Source organism: Eptatretus burgeri, unplaced genomic scaffold (genome assembly GCF_056783735.1).
Source record: "Eptatretus burgeri isolate ZD-2024b unplaced genomic scaffold, Ebu_testis_v1 Ebu_testis_scaffold_3159, whole genome shotgun sequence".
Lineage (NCBI taxonomy): Eukaryota > Metazoa > Chordata > Myxini > Myxiniformes > Myxinidae > Eptatretus > Eptatretus burgeri.
In genome coordinates, this window is record NW_028225107.1 from 259,928 (window position 1) to 277,600 (window position 17,673).

Genomic DNA, 17,673 nt, shown 5'->3' on the forward strand with positions numbered 1-17,673 from the left:
ACATGATATTTTTTATCACGATTTGCTGATATCGGGCTGATTCTAAAACAGTCAGTTTTGGCCATTTTGAATTTGAAGTACGTGACCAGTTTAAAAATGTCAGAAGTGGGTTTATTGTGTCCAATAACATGAACCTAAGTGTTTCACATATATATTTTTATCACGATTACTTGCTGGTATCGGGCTGATTGTAAAATTATCCGTCTTGGCGGCCATTTTGAAAAATAAACATGTTCCTCCACTTGGATTTTCGGTGACTTTTAGTTTGTCATTCTATAGCATAGTTGGAGTGAAAAAACATTTGAATGGTTTCTATTGCAATTTGTGGTTGGGTTATCACTAGATTCCCTGGCCGAGTTCCTTCAGGAAGGATTCACACCGCTCCACGTTTGTCATTCACGTCTCATTCGACAGAAGAAGGAAAATCACGAACAGAGAGGAAGAAGAGTAACAGATCTTATTCGGGCTCCACTCGACGTGAAGAGATAAAATTACACTCCATGTTGTTTAAACCGAGTGAGGAACCTTCGTTGGGTTTTCTTTCCAAACAGCCGCATCTTGTGAAGATAAAAATAAAATCCACAGAGAAATCTTCAATGGAAACTTGTTATCGGACGAAAACACGTCCAGCACGGCCAGATGTCCCCTTGGAAGACGGGTCGTTGACAGAACACGTCACTTTTATTATGACGTCATGCATTGTGACGTCAGCCTCCCTCGTCCTTCAGGAAAAAGCAGTTTAAACGTGATCAGAATAATAAATTCTATCTTCATCATCGTTAATTATTTATTTATCTTATCTCGTCAATAAATCGTCATTTATTACCTTCGTCATCGAATGTGGACGGAGGTTGTTGTTTTTTAACCTCTGAGTTGTTGTTGTTGTTGTTTTTTAACCCCTGTGTTGTTGTTGTTGTTGGTTTTTAACCTCTGTGTTGTTTGGTTGTTGTTGTTGTTGTTGGTTTTTAACCTCTGTGTTGTTTTGTTGTTGTTGTTGTTGTTGTTTTTTAACCTCTATGTTGTTGTTGTTGTTGTTTTTCTGTCTTTGAGCAGGAAACCTCAAGAGGTGGACATGTTGGGTGTTTCAAGGAAGAATTGATTAGATTTTGATAAAGATCGGAATCGGAATCGGAATCGGATCCGGATCCAGATTCGAGAATTTTAAAAGTTGTTGTTCGTGTCCAACTTGTTCCTGCTGGTTGCATCATTTCCTGGTTGCAACCCACTTGGTGTTGGCCACATCAAGGTGATTCGATTTTGGTTCAGGTCCGAATCCAGATCCAACCGATCAGTGGAAACAAAGGTTGAACTGTTCATCCTGGCGGGGGTTGATCTCTCCCGAGTCCCGTTCTGGTTATCGAATCATAAACATCACACTGAACCAATTCACCTCCAACAATTACTCGAATAAAAGAATTTGTAACATTATTGTGATGAATTTCCACCCCATAGTAAAGTAAAATTAAACACTTGAACCAAAGTAACCAAGACTTGTGTGCACCACGTGTTTATTGATTTTCCCAGTGATTTGAAGCTCCTGGAGGATCTCACGTGTCTAACTCAGGTCATGATGAGACACCATTGTGTGTTTGTATAAATTATAAGGACATCCGTGTGAAAGCCCATTCAAAAATGACGTGTTGGATATGATTTTATTCGAAATATTCAAGGGGATTGGAAGATATGATGTTTCCATTTGTAGCAAAAAATATTTTAAAACACATGTACAGATGTGATCATGTTTTGTTTATCTTCTGGGACGTTTCATTTAAACAGTGGAGCTTCGTGAACACGTCAAAGTCTGAAGCCTGGCCCTGGGCGGAGCCTCAGGTGTGTTTTCATCTTCTTTATTTATGAGACATCCTTCGGACGTAAACAAACACTCGTTTTACTCTGTGTGTGTTGCACATCACGTGTAGTGAATTTCATCTCCCGCAAATTGTCCTCATGAAGGGGGACAGACAATATTACACAAGCACATGTTGTGTTTTGTAAAGGGAGATGAGTAAACCAGGTATTCATCAATGCAGTCTCCAGGATTTAAACCTGGAATCCCAGAAATTATGAGTTATCTGCTCAGATGGAAAAACCAAACAGGCCAACCTCTTAACATACCTTGAACAGTCGGTATTTCATCATGAAAGAGTCTCACGAATAACTCCAGTATTTTGGAAGCATAACTTCCTTGGGATACATCTTCATTGGGGAGTCTTTATCAGTCTGTTGTCCCCTACTCGATTATTAAGATTAAACAATAGAGTTAATGTCGGTTGCACGATGGTAAAGTGTGAGAACATTTATATCTTCATGGAAACCTTACATAGAAGGAAGAACATCTTTGTGCTTCGAATACAGAATAGATCTCATCACAAACATCACAGCGCATTGATTGTCAGGTCAGGCCAGAACAGATCTGTGACTTGCTATGGGTATCATGTAAAACCCATCTGCTCCGAGGAAGTATCGTTAAAGACAAATACACTGCCATTTCATATCAGATCGTTTTGTAAATGGTGTCAGGCACAGCTTCAACATTTCGTCATCAACATGACACCGGCAATGCCAGTGTTTGTAAAGGTTAAGATGCCCTAATTACCTCCACAAAATCACGTGAGAACCCCCCAACTCGGTGTGAATGTTGCGAACACTTCATCATGTTCTGCAAACCATTCCCAAACAATGTGTGCAGTGTGGCAGGGCGCATTATCCTGCTAAAAGAGGCCACTGCCATCAGGGAACATCATTGCCTTGGTATTCTGCAGGAGTATACCTGGTCTGCAACGATGTTTCGGTAGGTAATACATGTCAAGTTGACGTCCACATGAATGGCAGGACCTAGGGTTTCCCAGCAGAACATTGCCCAGAGCATCACACTCCCTTTACCGGCCATCCACGTGATCTAAAAGACAACGGGACTCATCGGACCAGGCGACCTTCTTCCACTGCTCCAAGGTCCAGTTCTGATGCTCACGTGACCATTGTAGGCGGTTTCGACGGTGGACAGGGGTTATCATGGGCACTCTGACCAGTCTGCGGCTACCCAGCCCCATACGCAGCAGGGCGCGATGCACTGCGGATTGTGACACATTCCTCCCATGACCACCATTAAAATTTTCGGTGACTTGTGCCACAGTAGACCTGTCGGTTCGGACCAGACGGGATAGCCTTCGTTGCCCTCGTGGATCGATGAGCCTTGGGCGTCCAACACCCTGTCGCCAGTTTGTGGTTTCTCCCTCCTCGGACCACTGCCGGTTAGTACCCACCACTGCTGACCGGAAGCACCCCACAAGCCTTGCCGTTTCAGAGACGCTCTGACCCAGTCATCTGGCCATAACAATTTGGCCCTTGTCAAAGTCACTCAGGTCTTTACTCCCGCCCATTGCTCCTGCATCCAACACATCAACATCAAGAACTGACTCTTCACTTGCTGCCTCATATATCCCACCCCTTGACAGGTGCCATTGTAAGAAAATAATTCATGCTATTCACTTCACCTGTCAGTGGTCATAATGTTTTGGCTCATCAGTGTGTATATAGTACTCATGTTCCAATCTTTGTTGAGTACATAATTACCCTGCGTTCGCGAAACGAAAAGCAAGGTTAAGCGATCGGTCATGTACGTGTGCGTTTGCATTTTAAAAATTCATTTTCTCAGCAACCCATAGTCTGATTGGCATGACATTTTCTAAATAGGTATGCATCCTCCTGTATAATTTTTTAGTCCTGTATAATTATGACGTCGTAAATCACGTGATACAGGCGCCATCTTGGAAAAACGAAAAACTTTGCACCTCCATATATCCGAAACCGCTCCATGGAAAAAAATTGAGATATGGCTCAATGTCAAGCACTCTCCAATGTGGACTAAGATATGTTAATGATGATGTCATTGGTGCTTTAATTATGACGTCATAATTCGACATGTGCAACGCTTGATCCGGTCACTATGAAAAAAATTCTCTGTAATTGTTTGTCCGATTGACACGAAATTTTCCACATAGGTGCACCTCCTCCTGTATAATTTCTTAGTCATAATTATGATGTCATAGGTCATGTGGTACAGGCACCATCTTGGAAAAACAGAAAAACTTTGCACCTCTATAAATTTAAACATGGCTCATTGTCAACTACTCCCCATGAGGAATAAGATCTGTTAATGATGATGTCATTGGTGCCTTCATTATGACATCATAATTCGACATGTGCAACGCTTGATCCGTTCAGTATGAAAAAAAATTATCTGCAATTGTTCGTCCAATGTACACAATTTTCACCTTTTGAGTCCTCCTCCTGCAGAATTTTTCAGTGATAATTTTGACATCGTATGTCACGTGGTACAGGCACCATCTTGGAAATACCAAAAAGGTTTGCACCTCTATATCTCCAAAACCGCTCCATGGAAAAAATTTAAACATGGCTCATTATAATGTACTCCCCATGACGAATAAGCTATGTTCATAATGATGTCATTGGTGCCTTCATTATGATGTGATAGTTCAAAAATTACAATGCTTCATCCAGTTAGTATGAAAAAAATTCTCTGCAATTGTTGAAACCACTAACCAATCAATGCAAAACTTAAACTCATGAATCAACTATCCATGGGAGATATAGTTTGATAAAAGTGACATAATCGTTCACTGGTCTGGCACAATATTGGATCAAAGAAAAAAAAACCTACAAAAAACGGAAGAGTTGGCCTGCACCAAGTCCTTGTCAAGATTGCGCAGGGTAAGTATTCTCTGAATACCATCGAGTTAACAGACTTATTCAGTTCCAAGAGAGCGTAATTAATAGATGTATTTACATACCATTATTACCATGTACCATTATCATCATTATTGTTATCCTTATTATCATCGTTATTATTATTATTATCAACATTATCAATGTTATTATCATTATTATCATCAGTTTCAAATATTGTCATAATTATTATTATCCTTATGGACCATTATCATGATCATTTCAGAACATTGTAATTATCATTATGTTTAATTAACATTATGTAATATTATTATCATTATCGTTTTGTATCATTATTGTAACTCTTATTATTATCATTATCATTATGTGCTATTATCATTATGAGTTGTGAATGAGCATTCTCGGGGCATCGCCTTTGTTTCCATTGGCAGCATTTATGCTTTGTCATGGCAAACAACAGTGATAATCAGTAAACAAAACAAAAAAAGTTTTATTTCAGTGGCAGATCAAGGGGGGGGGGAGGGGGATGGGGGTCTCAGGTGATTCAATTTTTCCGAATAGCTTACGTTTGTTGTCATTAACTTTGTTGTAATGAACTATAAAACGTTTTGTTTACTGAACCGAATTAGTCCATTTTAAGTTTTTTTTTTAAAGCAGAATTTTCTTGGGAGTGATGAACCCTCCAAATATCACTTTAGATCTGCCCCTGAGTTTATACAATCGCACTCCAAACATGATTGCCAGGTCAGGCCAGATCAGATCTGTGACTTGTTACGGGTAACATATAAACCCGTTCTAACCTGTTCATGGTCGAGTGTCGGCGAGTAAACCAGCTCCCCGCACCAGGTCATCCTGGTGTGGAGGGTGTTTGGACATGGACACCAAGCAGGATTAATTACAAAACCTGCCACAGGGTGGAGGCCACTGTACCACATTACTTTCTACAAAGTCTCCACAACGATCCACTTATTTCTGTCAGCGCTTCACAATCTCAAAAATCCCGCTGCGGTAGCTGTCCGTTCCAACATTTCACAACCAGCTATACACGGCTATCCATGTCTGGACCCCACCGGGGAGGGGGGGTGGGGGTAGAGGAGTACTCCCAGCCATTCTTTGAGATTTCCTCCAATGTCAGATGCGCATTGTGAGTTCTAGCGTTGTCATGTTGAAGGCCAACATCTTTTTCACTTGGCACTTTCCCGACATGCACGTTTCAGTTTCTTGAGTATCTGAACCGAGCAAGCCATGCTTTTGGTTTCCCCTTTGGGTAAGAAATCAACCAGCATGCTTCCCTCGGCACCCTTGAAGATGGCTCCCATAACTTTGCTGGCGTACGGCACTCTGTTGGCCTTGTACTTTTTGGAGATGTTGAGTGATGCCATGACATGCTTTGCTGCTTCGTTTCTTTGTCAAAATGATGGAACCAGCTTGCATCACCAGTCACGATATGGAACAGGAAGTCATTGCCCTTGGCAGCATGACGTTGCAGTAACTGTGATGGCATCTCCATGCGTGTGTTTTTGTGTTCCTCCGTATGCAAACAGGGAATCAAAATGGGGAAAAAAACTTTTCGTTCCCCTAAGGTCGATGTAATCTCCTGTACCGCATGGTTTCCGATGCCAAGCTGCGCTGTGATCTCCCTTGCTGTCCCCTTTTGGTCCTCACTGATGAGTGCATCAACCTTCTGCTCATTGCGTTCAGTCGTGGCTGTAATATTCACTGAGCGAAAGATTCCAGTTCTTTCTTCAACTTTATTCTATATACCAACATGGCGCCTTCTGCTCTGCCCCTCACCCCCCCCCCGCTCTCCAGGACAAGTCCACACATTATGCAGTTGGGGGGGGGGGGATCTCTACTCTCAAAGTGGAACCAAACAATTTGTATCCATATCAATACAATATGTGACACCTCCCTGTTTTTGATTTTTTTTAATTACTTTCATATCATTATTATTATTATTATTATTATTAATAATAATAATAATAATAATAATATCCATTATTATCGCTCCGAACAGACCAGCATAAACAGTATTTAAAACAGATGGTGACTGCAATAGTATTTGTGAAGTTTGTGTCATCATTAGGTCGACTGTCTTCTGACACAAAGGGATTATTCTGCCTCACATTCACATCCTGCACCAAGATATCACTGACCACAATTCATAAATCCAGTCTATTAGGGGGTTTAACACATCGCCCAAATCGTGTGGTGCGAAAATCTTCAGGTGAAGTCGTGGTTATTGTGGGATGTGCTGAAGTGGGAGAAGCTGGTGAAGTGGTGGAAGCCCAATCCGCTCCTCTGGTTGGGGAAGACCCAGGCTCCAAGCTTGGACCTACTGGCAACGATTCGAAGTCAGGGACAACAGCAGGAGCAGGCTCTGTTGTTTTTAGCAGATGACATCTGTTTCTACGCAAGACACTACCTGTTGCTGACTGGACTATGTATGACCTGGGACTTGCATGACTCGCAGTTACCTGAGCTCGATTCCACACCCCATTTTCCTTGATGTGAATACCATCATTTACTTCCAGTTTGCCCAAGGGCTTGGCACTGCAATTGTAATAGTACTTTTGTTTTTCCTGCAGTTTTAACAATACTGTTCTGACACCCATCACCACTTTAGGTTGCAACAGATGCGCAGCTGTAGGTATCTCGAATTTAGCCTTCTACTGTTCAGAATCTGAGTAGGAGAGTATTTCAGGTCAGTGATTGGAGTGTTACGGTACTCCAATAATGCAATATATGGATCGTCTGCTTTCCTCAGCAGCTGCTTAATGGTTCCAATGGTCCTTTCACTCATGCCATTAGACTGAGGGTATCGGGGACTCGAAGTCACAATTGTAAGTCCCCACGCTTTGGTGAACGGTTGTAGCTCCCAACCAGCAAACGGCATGTTATCTGCTATTAATTCTTCTGGAATACCATTTCGCGCAAACAGAGATTTTAAGTGAGTGACCACAGTACTCCCAGTTTTATCTTTCAGCAGACATATTTTGGGAAATTTTGAAAAATTATCCACAACACAAAGGCAATTTTGGCCCCAAAACTCAAACATCTCCGCACCCAACTTTTGCCATGGATGCTCTGGAACTTCATGAGGCATGAGAGGCTCTTTTTGATTGCTCCTATGATATTGGGCACATTCACTACAACGGGCCACGGTATCTTCAATGTCCTTTGAGATTTCAGGCCAGTAAACTATTTATCGTGCCCGTGCCTTGGTCCTGTCTATTCCAAGGTGACTCTCATGGAGCTTAGTAAGGACTTCCATTCTTATTGTGGCCGGAATGATGAGTTTGTCACCCAGGAACAATAGTCTCTCAGTCTCATGAATTTGATCCCTCATGGTCCAGTAATTGCAAATGACCTCGGGTACATGTCGTTTTGAGGTGGGCCAACCATATTTTGCAAGTTTCTGAAGCTCCACAAGACAGCCATCCTCTGATGTGGAATGCTGCATTTCCAATAACTTTCCATAAGGTGATGGGAAGAGTTTTGATGAAATTATGTACCATGACTTCCATGTCCACAACAAGGCCCTTATCAATGGAATTACCCTGAATGTAGGCACGTGACAATGCATCAGAAATATACATTTGAGGGCCTGGTTTGCAGACAATGTCGACAGAGTACTTGAACAGTCTGAGAAGCATTCTCTGGAGTCGGGGTGAAGCTTTGCTGAGATTCTTCTTACTGATCATGTCAAGTGGCTTATGGTCTGATTCAACGACCACAGCTTTACCATACACGTACTGATTGAATTTTTCACATGCGAACACAATCGCCAAAAGTTCCTTTTCAATTTGAGCATAATTTTGTTCTGCTTCAGTTAGTGCCCTGGAAGCGTAAGCTGCAGGGTGACCTTCTTGCATGAGGCAAGCACCCAGGCCAGCTTTTGAAGCATCAGCTTGCATCACGACGGCAGACTGGACATCGAAGAACTTCAATGTGGGTGCAATGATCAAAGCTTGTTTCACATCTTGATATGCATCATCCTGCTCCTTGCACCAATGCCACTCAATGTCTTTCTTCAGTTTTAGTCTGAGTGGGGCAGTACGCCCAGCTAGGTTTCAAATTAATTGGATTAAAATGAACGATTTTATGTGAACTTGACCTTTTGACATCTTCTTCTCTTCCCTTTATAAGGGTTGAGGTCCAACAATACCAAGCTTCTGTCCTGCCTGTACCAAGGAATACTATTTTACCGTGCACCTCCATCCTCTTCTTCACCAGCTGTCTCAGCGTGAACATCCCGCCCTTTGTCCTCTAACCTTCTCTAAACCCGTTGCTCTTAGCCTATTTTCATCTCCATACTCATCCTATTATATTGTCCTCTTGTCCAGATTTGTCCTCTTGTCCAAATATTGTCCTCTTGTCCAGATTCCTTTCCAGCACCAACTTCCTGACATGACTTATGAGTGGAATGCCTCTGTACTTCCCCCTTTTTTCCTGGAATATTGGCTTCGAGTTACATCAGTTTGCAAAATTTCAACTTTGTAGCCCTCATAAAAAGTTCTAAACATTTACAGTGAGTGGTTGGAAATATTTTAATACACGAGTTGATAATGATTGAAGAAGAAATAAAGAGGTGCTCATTTTCTTCTGATGGATCTTCCAATAGAACTGACAAAACCATGACCTAGTATTATATTGTTACGGATCTTTAAACCATAAGCATTCAATATACAGATGTCCCAAAAGTCAGTTTTGTCGTAAAGTATGTGTGTAGTCAGATCCCTTTCCTTTTGTCTCATGGGAGAATCAAAGGCATGGGTTGCGATTTCTTTTGAGTTTGGTTATTAAATTTTTACATCCAACGAACCCTCCAACAAGCCATCTAACAACCATCCCATCTGCATGACCCCTTGGCCCATCACGATCCACCACCAACCAGCTGCCTTCTCGCACCCTGACATGCCAATGCAAGATCTCGCGGTTCCGGTTTCTCGGCTCCCACAAACGTTGTAACTCTTTCACGATGACCTTTGAAACATTGATACTGTTGCTCATCAAGTATGAACCCACGTGGAAGAGTGGCTGGGGTTTCCCGGCAGGAGCCGTTGTAGCGTTGATACTGTTACTCGTCAAGTATGAACCCGCATGGAAGAGTGGCTGGGGTTTCCCGGCAGGGGCCAAGGCCCTGCCCTGAAAAGGTATGCCGTGGGACCCTGTCCAATCAAAGGCGGACATCGAGGTGTATTCACCAAAGCCCCTCCTCGCTGAGGGAGGTCGATAAATTCCCGAGCACTCTCTGAGGCAGAAGTCTTTTTGGGGTCTTGGAGTCTTTTTGGGGGTCTTGGAGAGTCTTTTTGGGGTCTTGGAGAGTTTTTGGTGGGTCTTTTTGGAGAGTTTTGGAGGGTTTTTGCTGTCACAAAAGGGGTTTTTGCTGTTAAGAAGGTCGTCGAGGCGGCGAACATGTCTCTGCTGGCCCTCTACAAGGAAGGAAAGAGCGACCCCAAACCCCCCCACCTCCGCGGACCCCGCTACTCACCACCTGAGCTCTGTCATGAACCTCGAGTCCCACACGTGCGACTGGGGTCCAAGCAAGTGACATTTGTTGGGCAGAGAGGAAACAGGAGTTTGGAATTTCGCCTGGTCACCAGCACAAAATGGCATGTCCATTTTAAACGTGAAAGAAGTGAAACAGGACTGATCATGCCACAATGTTGGTAATTGAAACTCTCCTTATTTAGCCGATACAAACTTTACCTAAATTACATTGAAGTTATGCTTAACTAAACATATGTTCACCAAAATGTGTCAGCACTCTGAATAACCAGGGCAGCAGCCATTGTATGTGCAGGGCACATCGAGATGATGTATCGAGCATGTGATGATCAACTTCACCCAACAGTGAGCAGTAGAGGCAGACATAACTAATTTATAACGAAGCAGTGCATGGTCAACAGTGAAGTGATACTGATCAATGCAGAGCTGAGAAGTGTCCTCTTTACAGAGAGAGAAATCCTTTGAAGCATGATACAATCTCATGTGATCCAAGTGAAGAGTCTTCACTATGCGCGTCATCCCCATTATCTGCTTCCTCTGTCTATCAATGTCCTCTTTCTCTTCTTCTCTCGATGCACTTTTGATCGCGGCATTTAAAGCACACCCCTGCCTCTCAAAAGGCAAACACACAGCTGCTCGAGGCCTTCAAGGTTGTGTAACCTGGCCCAGGAGCCATGTATGCTCGACAACACCAGCCATTTCGAGAACTTCAAAATGATGCTGCTGTGTTGTCAAAACATGGGTTATAGAATAATATTTTATCGGTGGACAACCCTTCCACTCACCTGAGCAAGTCTTTGCTCCAAGAAGACTGCTGCTTATCTCTTCATGGTGATTTGTGTTATGTGCTGGTTAGATCTCTTCATTATTAATACTTTTTCAAACCAGTTCACATGTCTCGAGTTACCTTTTAACCAACCTCGGTGGTGTAATGGCTGGAGCTTCCGCTCTGAGTCTGGTGGTTCAACCCCTCTGCTGAATCATCCCAAATATTTTAAAATGGTATGTGCTCTCCATTGAATATTCCTTGCTCGATGCTCTCCTTTGGTACGACTCAGCCTGCATTTGAACCACTGACCTCCCACACTCATAGCAGATGCTCTAACCATTACACCACCAAGTCTGGTAGCCATTATATGACGAAGCAATAATAACCATGCATACACCAAATTCCAAGTTTCAAACACCAAGAATGACATCATCAACCATTCCACTTAATCAAAGAAAAAATGTCACAATAAAATGCAGAAATTCTCATTTTTTAGCAAGGTGAAGGTACACAGGTTGCAGAAGAGGAATAGATTGGGTAACCGAGAGTGAGTGACATGTGTTGATGCCATGAGATGTATTTGTAGAGGGAATTTGGAGCTTACAATGGAGATGTCCATGGATTTTGCAGCTCACTGCAAATGCTTGCAAAAAGGAGTTAAACTGTTAGAGAAAGAGCAGAAGTGAGGAGAGGGAGCAATGGAGGGAGTGAGGGGTAGGAGGTGGAGAAGTTTGGGTCAAGGGTGTGATCGGTAATAATAAACAATTAAATAGGTTTGTAACTTTCTCATTTCCTCGTGGGACAAATTATCTTTCACAGTTTTCTAGGGAGTGTTTAAGCAGGTAGAAACATGTTGCATGTTGAGCCATTTGGGAATTATTTAGTATATCTATATATAAATTTCTTTATACAAGGGAGACTAATTATAAAATGCTCAGTTAACCCATGAGATGTAGGAGTTCAAATTAGGGAGTTTGATGGCCTCAAACAACAAGGGATTTTACAAGTTGCACATTATAATCTGTCTAAATCAGTTTGGTAAAATGCATTGAAGGTTATGCTTGGTTAACTTGGTCATTTCCCTCAATTTAACTTTATACTTTCCTAAGGTTACTTGTCACCTTTAACACCACAAACCACATAACGATTCATACAAATATAACTTTAGCTAGGGTGAGCTCTGGGTGTCTGGATGAACCCCCTTACCCCCTACACCACCTCCTTCCTCCTCCCGCAACCCCATGCACAGCCCCCCAGAGTATGCATCATACATTTCGTACATTGATAGACAAATAAAGTGCAACTCAAATGGAAATGAATTTACGTAATATACATGTCATTTTATGAAAATGTAAAAATATATATATTGCTGCTGAATTATTTTTTTCTTCCAAAAGGACTGAAATAAAGGTTAAAACATGCCGGGGAGACCACGCCCAATGGTTTGGTTCTCCAGCATGGTTTCGAAGAAAGGACACTGGTAAGTGGATGTGCATTCTGATCCCCAGGGGGGAAAACAACTGATGGGAAAAGAACTGTGAAAATGAAATGAAGGTCATGCCATTTGCTTTCTGTAACTTCACAGTGCTCTTCAAAGGGTTAATGTAACGTAAGTTGGCAGGCTTCCCTTGGTCCACTGTGCTTGTGTATCTATCTGAATGGCATGATGTATATCAAAGCAGCTATTCACAATGTTAGAACATCTCGAGTAGGTCTTAGGAGGGCTGACAGGTGCCAATATAAAAATCGAACACAAAATTCTCCATCCCCTCAAAGCTTCTGCTCACCCCTCCCCCTCGAAGTTTCCACCTCAAAGATTGGTTGGAATCATGAAAATAAGAACGAAATAATACAAGGGGTAATCATGGAGCACATGTCAAAGAATGATCTGGTGGTGGTAATGAGTGTCACCACAAGAGATTTGAAAAAAAATATTCAGAGCTGTCGATTCCACAGGATCCAGGAAAGATAGATGTGATGTACATGTGTCAGCCAATAGGGGAGATCAGTACTCTATTGAGTTGTGGACAAAGGCCTTGTGGACTATTGCTGCATCAGGTAATTTTTGTTATTTTTCTCTCAGTGTTCAATTAATTTATCTTGTTTATTATACCAGAGATGAAACATGTGATTGGCAGAAGAAAGAGGAAGATGGTTTATCCTCCACATTCCATAACAACCATTCTCCTCAATATAGGTTCAGGTTGAGCAGGACTTCAATGACTACTCATGGTGTTGAGTGGTGAGGCTGGGCAGGTATCGAGCATTATCAACACAGGGTTGTTCAGTATTTCCTGAATGGTCGTTTTTCATCGTACCATTTTGTCTTTGCCTGAACAGTCACGTTACCAGGGCAAGAGGCCACAGGACATGTGAGTGCTCCCTATATGTGGTTGTTTGGCGATTCCTGAACAGACGTTTATCATCGATCTGTTTCCACCATTATGAGACTCTGGACAAGAAATACCTGCAGAAGAGAAAAGGACCTCAGCATCATGCTGTTCGTTTTTCCTGCCAATCACTGAAAGAGGATTATCTCTCCCCTAATTCAAACTGTGGTTTGACTTTCCAGTGAAAGTTTGCTTTCCAAACCCATTGATGGTCAGGATGTGCAATCAAATGATCAGGAAAGAAAGTTATGGTGCAGGAAATGAAACCTATTGCTTTGTGCCATTGTTGCTGACTCTCCAGTAATTATTTTTTTTATTGTAAGGGATCTGGTTCGGTCATGCAAGGTTGAGAATATTGGCAGATGTTAAACATGCCCAGTATGTGCCAAGATTTGGAGACCCAATTGGACACAGAGCCTTCCAAGAATAAGTTGTGGGATATTGAAGGTATATTGGACGATTCATTAGATTGTAGATACACTTTGGCTTGAGCCTAATGTGTTGGTGAACTATTTCATTTTATTTTTTATCTTATGCAACCATTCTCCAATTCCGAATTTATTGTTCCACAAAGCATCAATATAACTTTTGAAAAATAAAATGCATCATTAATAACCATTTTTCAAATAAGAGATAAGTGATGTTTATATTCAAATAATTAATGAAGATAAAGTTGCACTGAAGCATTTTACTCAATGAAGCAAACCACCACAATTAGGATGTGGTTTATCTTCCACAACAAACCTTCACATTTATAACATGGTTTATCTTCCACAACAAACCTTCACATTTATAACATGGTTTATCTTCCACAACAAACCTTGAAATTTTTATAAAATGGTTTATCTTCCACAACAAACCTCCACAATTCGGATATCATTTATCTTCCACAAAAAACCTCCACAATTATAACATGGTTTATCTTCCACAACAAACATTCACATTTATAACATGGTTTATCTTCCACAACAAACCTCCACAATTATAACATGGTTTATCTTCCACAACAAACCTCCACAAATATAACGTGGTTTATCTTCCACAAAAAACCTCCACAATTATAACATGGTTTATCTTCCACAACAAACCTTCACATTTATAACATGGTTTATCTTCCACAACAAACCTTCACATTTATAACATGGTTTATCTTCCACAACAAACCTTGAAATTTTTATAAAATGGTTTATCTTCCACAACAAACCTCCACAATTCGGATATCATTTATCTTCCACAAAAAACCTCCACAATTATAACATGGTTTATCTTCCACAACAAACATTCACATTTATAACATGGTTTATCTTCCACAACAAACCTCCACAATTATAACATGGTTTATCTTCCACAACAAACCTCCACAAATATAACGTGGTTTATCTTCCACAACAAACCTCCACAATTATAACATGGTTTATCTTCCACAACAAACCTTCACATTTATAAAATGGTTTATCTTCCACAACAAACCTCCACAATTAGGATATCATTTATCTTCCACAAAAAACCTCCACAATTATAACATGGTTTATCTTCCACAACAAACCTTCACATTTATAACATGGTTTATCTTCCACAACAAACCTCCACAATTAGGATATCGTTTATCTTCCACAACAAACATCCACAATTATAACATGGTTTATCTTCCACAACAAACCTTCACATTGATAACATGGTTTATCTTCCACAACAAACCTCCACAATAAGGATATCGTTTATCTTCCACAACAAACCCTCACATTTATAACATGGTTTATCTTCCACAACAAACCTTCACATTTATGACATGGTATATATTCCACAACAAACCTTCACAATTAGGATATGGTTTATCTTCCACAACAAACCTCCACAATTATAAAATGGTTTATCTTCCACAACAAACCTTCACATTTATAACATGGTTTATCTTCCACAACAAACCTTCACATTTATAACATGGTTTATCTTCCACAACAAACCTCCACAATTAGGATATCGTTAATCTTCCACAACAAACATTCCTTTCACTTCCGGTTCCAGGTTTGGAGCGTCGAGAGGTCTCCTTAGGGGCTCTCTGCTGACGATCTCAAAGTTAAGTTTCCGGTCGTTATTTGTCCCGTTTTAACTGTTTATTTTTCTCACCTACATGTTACTGTGTGTTCCTAGTTCGGTTTTGTTTCAAACATCGTGCTACTTTGTGAGTTTTTGTCGACGTTTTCTTGCTGGGTGTTTGAGGCCGAGGCTTGAGGCCTACCGGTTCCCCTTGGTGTACAATCGTTTTATTTGTTTTTTTCTCCCCATTACCTTCAATTTCTATCTTCCCCACTTTCCTAACATCCCCCATTTCTCCCAACGAGGCTCTCTATTTCTTATCTTAAATAAAAAACCAAAAAAAAAAAAAAAACGCTACCTTTCTCGTGATTCTGCTTCTGCTTCTTCATCGCCTCTTCTTCCTCTTATTCTTCCTCCTCTTCTTCCTCGATTTTTTCTACAACACTTCCATTACCTAATCTGTTGAAAACTCTCTCAAGCATTAATAATAATAACAAAAACGATATCTTATAATGCTTCATCTTCCTCTCTCACACATGTGGTACTCTTTACTGTTTAATCATGCACTCCCCTTCTGCTATTTTAACAGACTGCTGTCATTTCGACCTCTCCTTCATTCGTTGCCTAAAAAAATCCAACTGTTACAGCGTTTCTTCTCTCAATTCTCTGAATTCGTCTTTATTGCATCCATCAAGAATTGTGTTAAATCGCATCTCTGACCTAAAACTTTTTAAAACCCCAGTTTTGCTATGAATGTTCGCTCTCCATCAACCATTCTTTTTTTCCAACTTCAGTGCCAACTCACCCCTCTCATCCTCACTCTCAAAGCAACCATCCCACTCTTCTCCCTCCAAGCCTCCCTCTCACCTCTCTCAAAAATTCCCCCCTCACCTTTATCCCACCTATCATCCCCCTCACTCATCCTTCTCAAAGTTGCCCCCCCTCTCATCCACAAAGCTGCCTCCTTCCACTGTCCTCTCACCTCCATCTCTTCACTCTACCTCCTCAAATCCTCAACTGCCTTCTTCCCCCTCTCTCCCAGCACCACAGAGCCTTTTCTCGTCCTCATTCGGCCATCTCCCCTAGCTATTCGGCACTCCCCCACTCTCTTTCAACAACCCTCCTTACCTCCCCCCCCTCGTCCCTTGTCCTACCCTCCCCCTCCCCCACCCCCTGCACCCAAAGCCTCCTCCCCTACCTCTTCATTAAAAGTGTGGACCTCAAATTACCGGGGCCTTCGCTCAAACCTTTCAGATCTTTCCATACAGGTGCCACTGACAAAGCAGACATAATCTGCCTAACAGAAACTTTCCTCCTCCAAGACGTGTCTGACTCCCAAGTATCTCTCCCTGGTTACTCCCTCCTCCGGTATGACAGACCTGAACCACGTCCTGGTGAGGAGTTGCTGTCTTCATCAAAGACTCTATTCGTCAATCTCCATGCACTGCTCTCACTCCCCCACACCCCCAGGAATACCTCTGGCTACAGCTTCCCTCCACTCCCACCTCATGTTTATATGTGTACTGTACCGTCCACCTAACAGTGATGACTGTATCTACACCTCACTATCCGAAACATGGACCATCTTCTATCTTCTCATCCAAACTCTCTCTTCCTCTGATGTGGCGACTTCAATTGTCATCATGCTAGTTGGCTCGGTGTGGCACCTCTCTCACCTGTCATGGCACCTCAGCAAAAGCTTTCTGCGACTCAATCGGTCAACTTCCTGACCCGGATCTCAACCAATGGTACTCCATCTCTTTTGGATCTGATTTTAACAAATTTCCCTGACAATATCTGCTGCTCTTCCTTCGCTCCAATCGGTTCTTCTGACCACGTCCTTGTCAAAGTGTCATCATGCTAGTTGGCTCGGTGTGGCACCTCTCTCACCTGTCATGGCACCTCAGCAAAAGCTTTCTGCGACTCAATCGGTCAACTTCCTGACCCGGATCTCAACCAATGGTACTCCATCTCTTTTGGATCTGATTTTAACAAATTTCCCTGACAATATCTGCTGCTCTTCCTTCGCTCCAATCGGTTCTTCTGACCACGTCCTTGTCAAAGTGGACATCTCTCTGGCTATCATCAGAGAACCACCTCACCACCGTCGAGTCGCATTTCACTCAAGTCGAATGGCAGGGTCTCCAAGCAGCCATCAAACTTATTAACTGGTCTCCTTTCGCTACTTTCTCCAACATCAACTCATCCTGGGAATTCTTTCAAAGAAATTTCCTCTCCCTCATGCACCGATTTATCCCC

The 17,673-nt window shown here is 41.9% G+C and overlaps 1 long non-coding RNA gene across 2 annotated transcripts; it reads right to left on the minus strand.

The window, feature by feature from the left end:
* Positions 1-1,644: 1,644 nt before the first annotated feature.
* On the minus strand, positions 1,645-16,271 carry LOC147006627 (uncharacterized). 2 transcript variants are annotated; one of them, XR_015054701.1, is made up of 4 exons: positions 15,773-16,271; positions 11,592-11,649; positions 3,495-3,574; positions 1,645-3,385 (listed from the first exon to the last, which is right to left on the minus strand). It is a non-coding gene; the product is annotated as an uncharacterized LOC147006627 (long non-coding RNA). The 2 variants fall into 2 exon arrangements; XR_015054700.1 differs by having other exon boundaries at positions 1,645-3,574.
* Between the last annotated feature and the right edge of the window lie 1,402 nt (positions 16,272-17,673).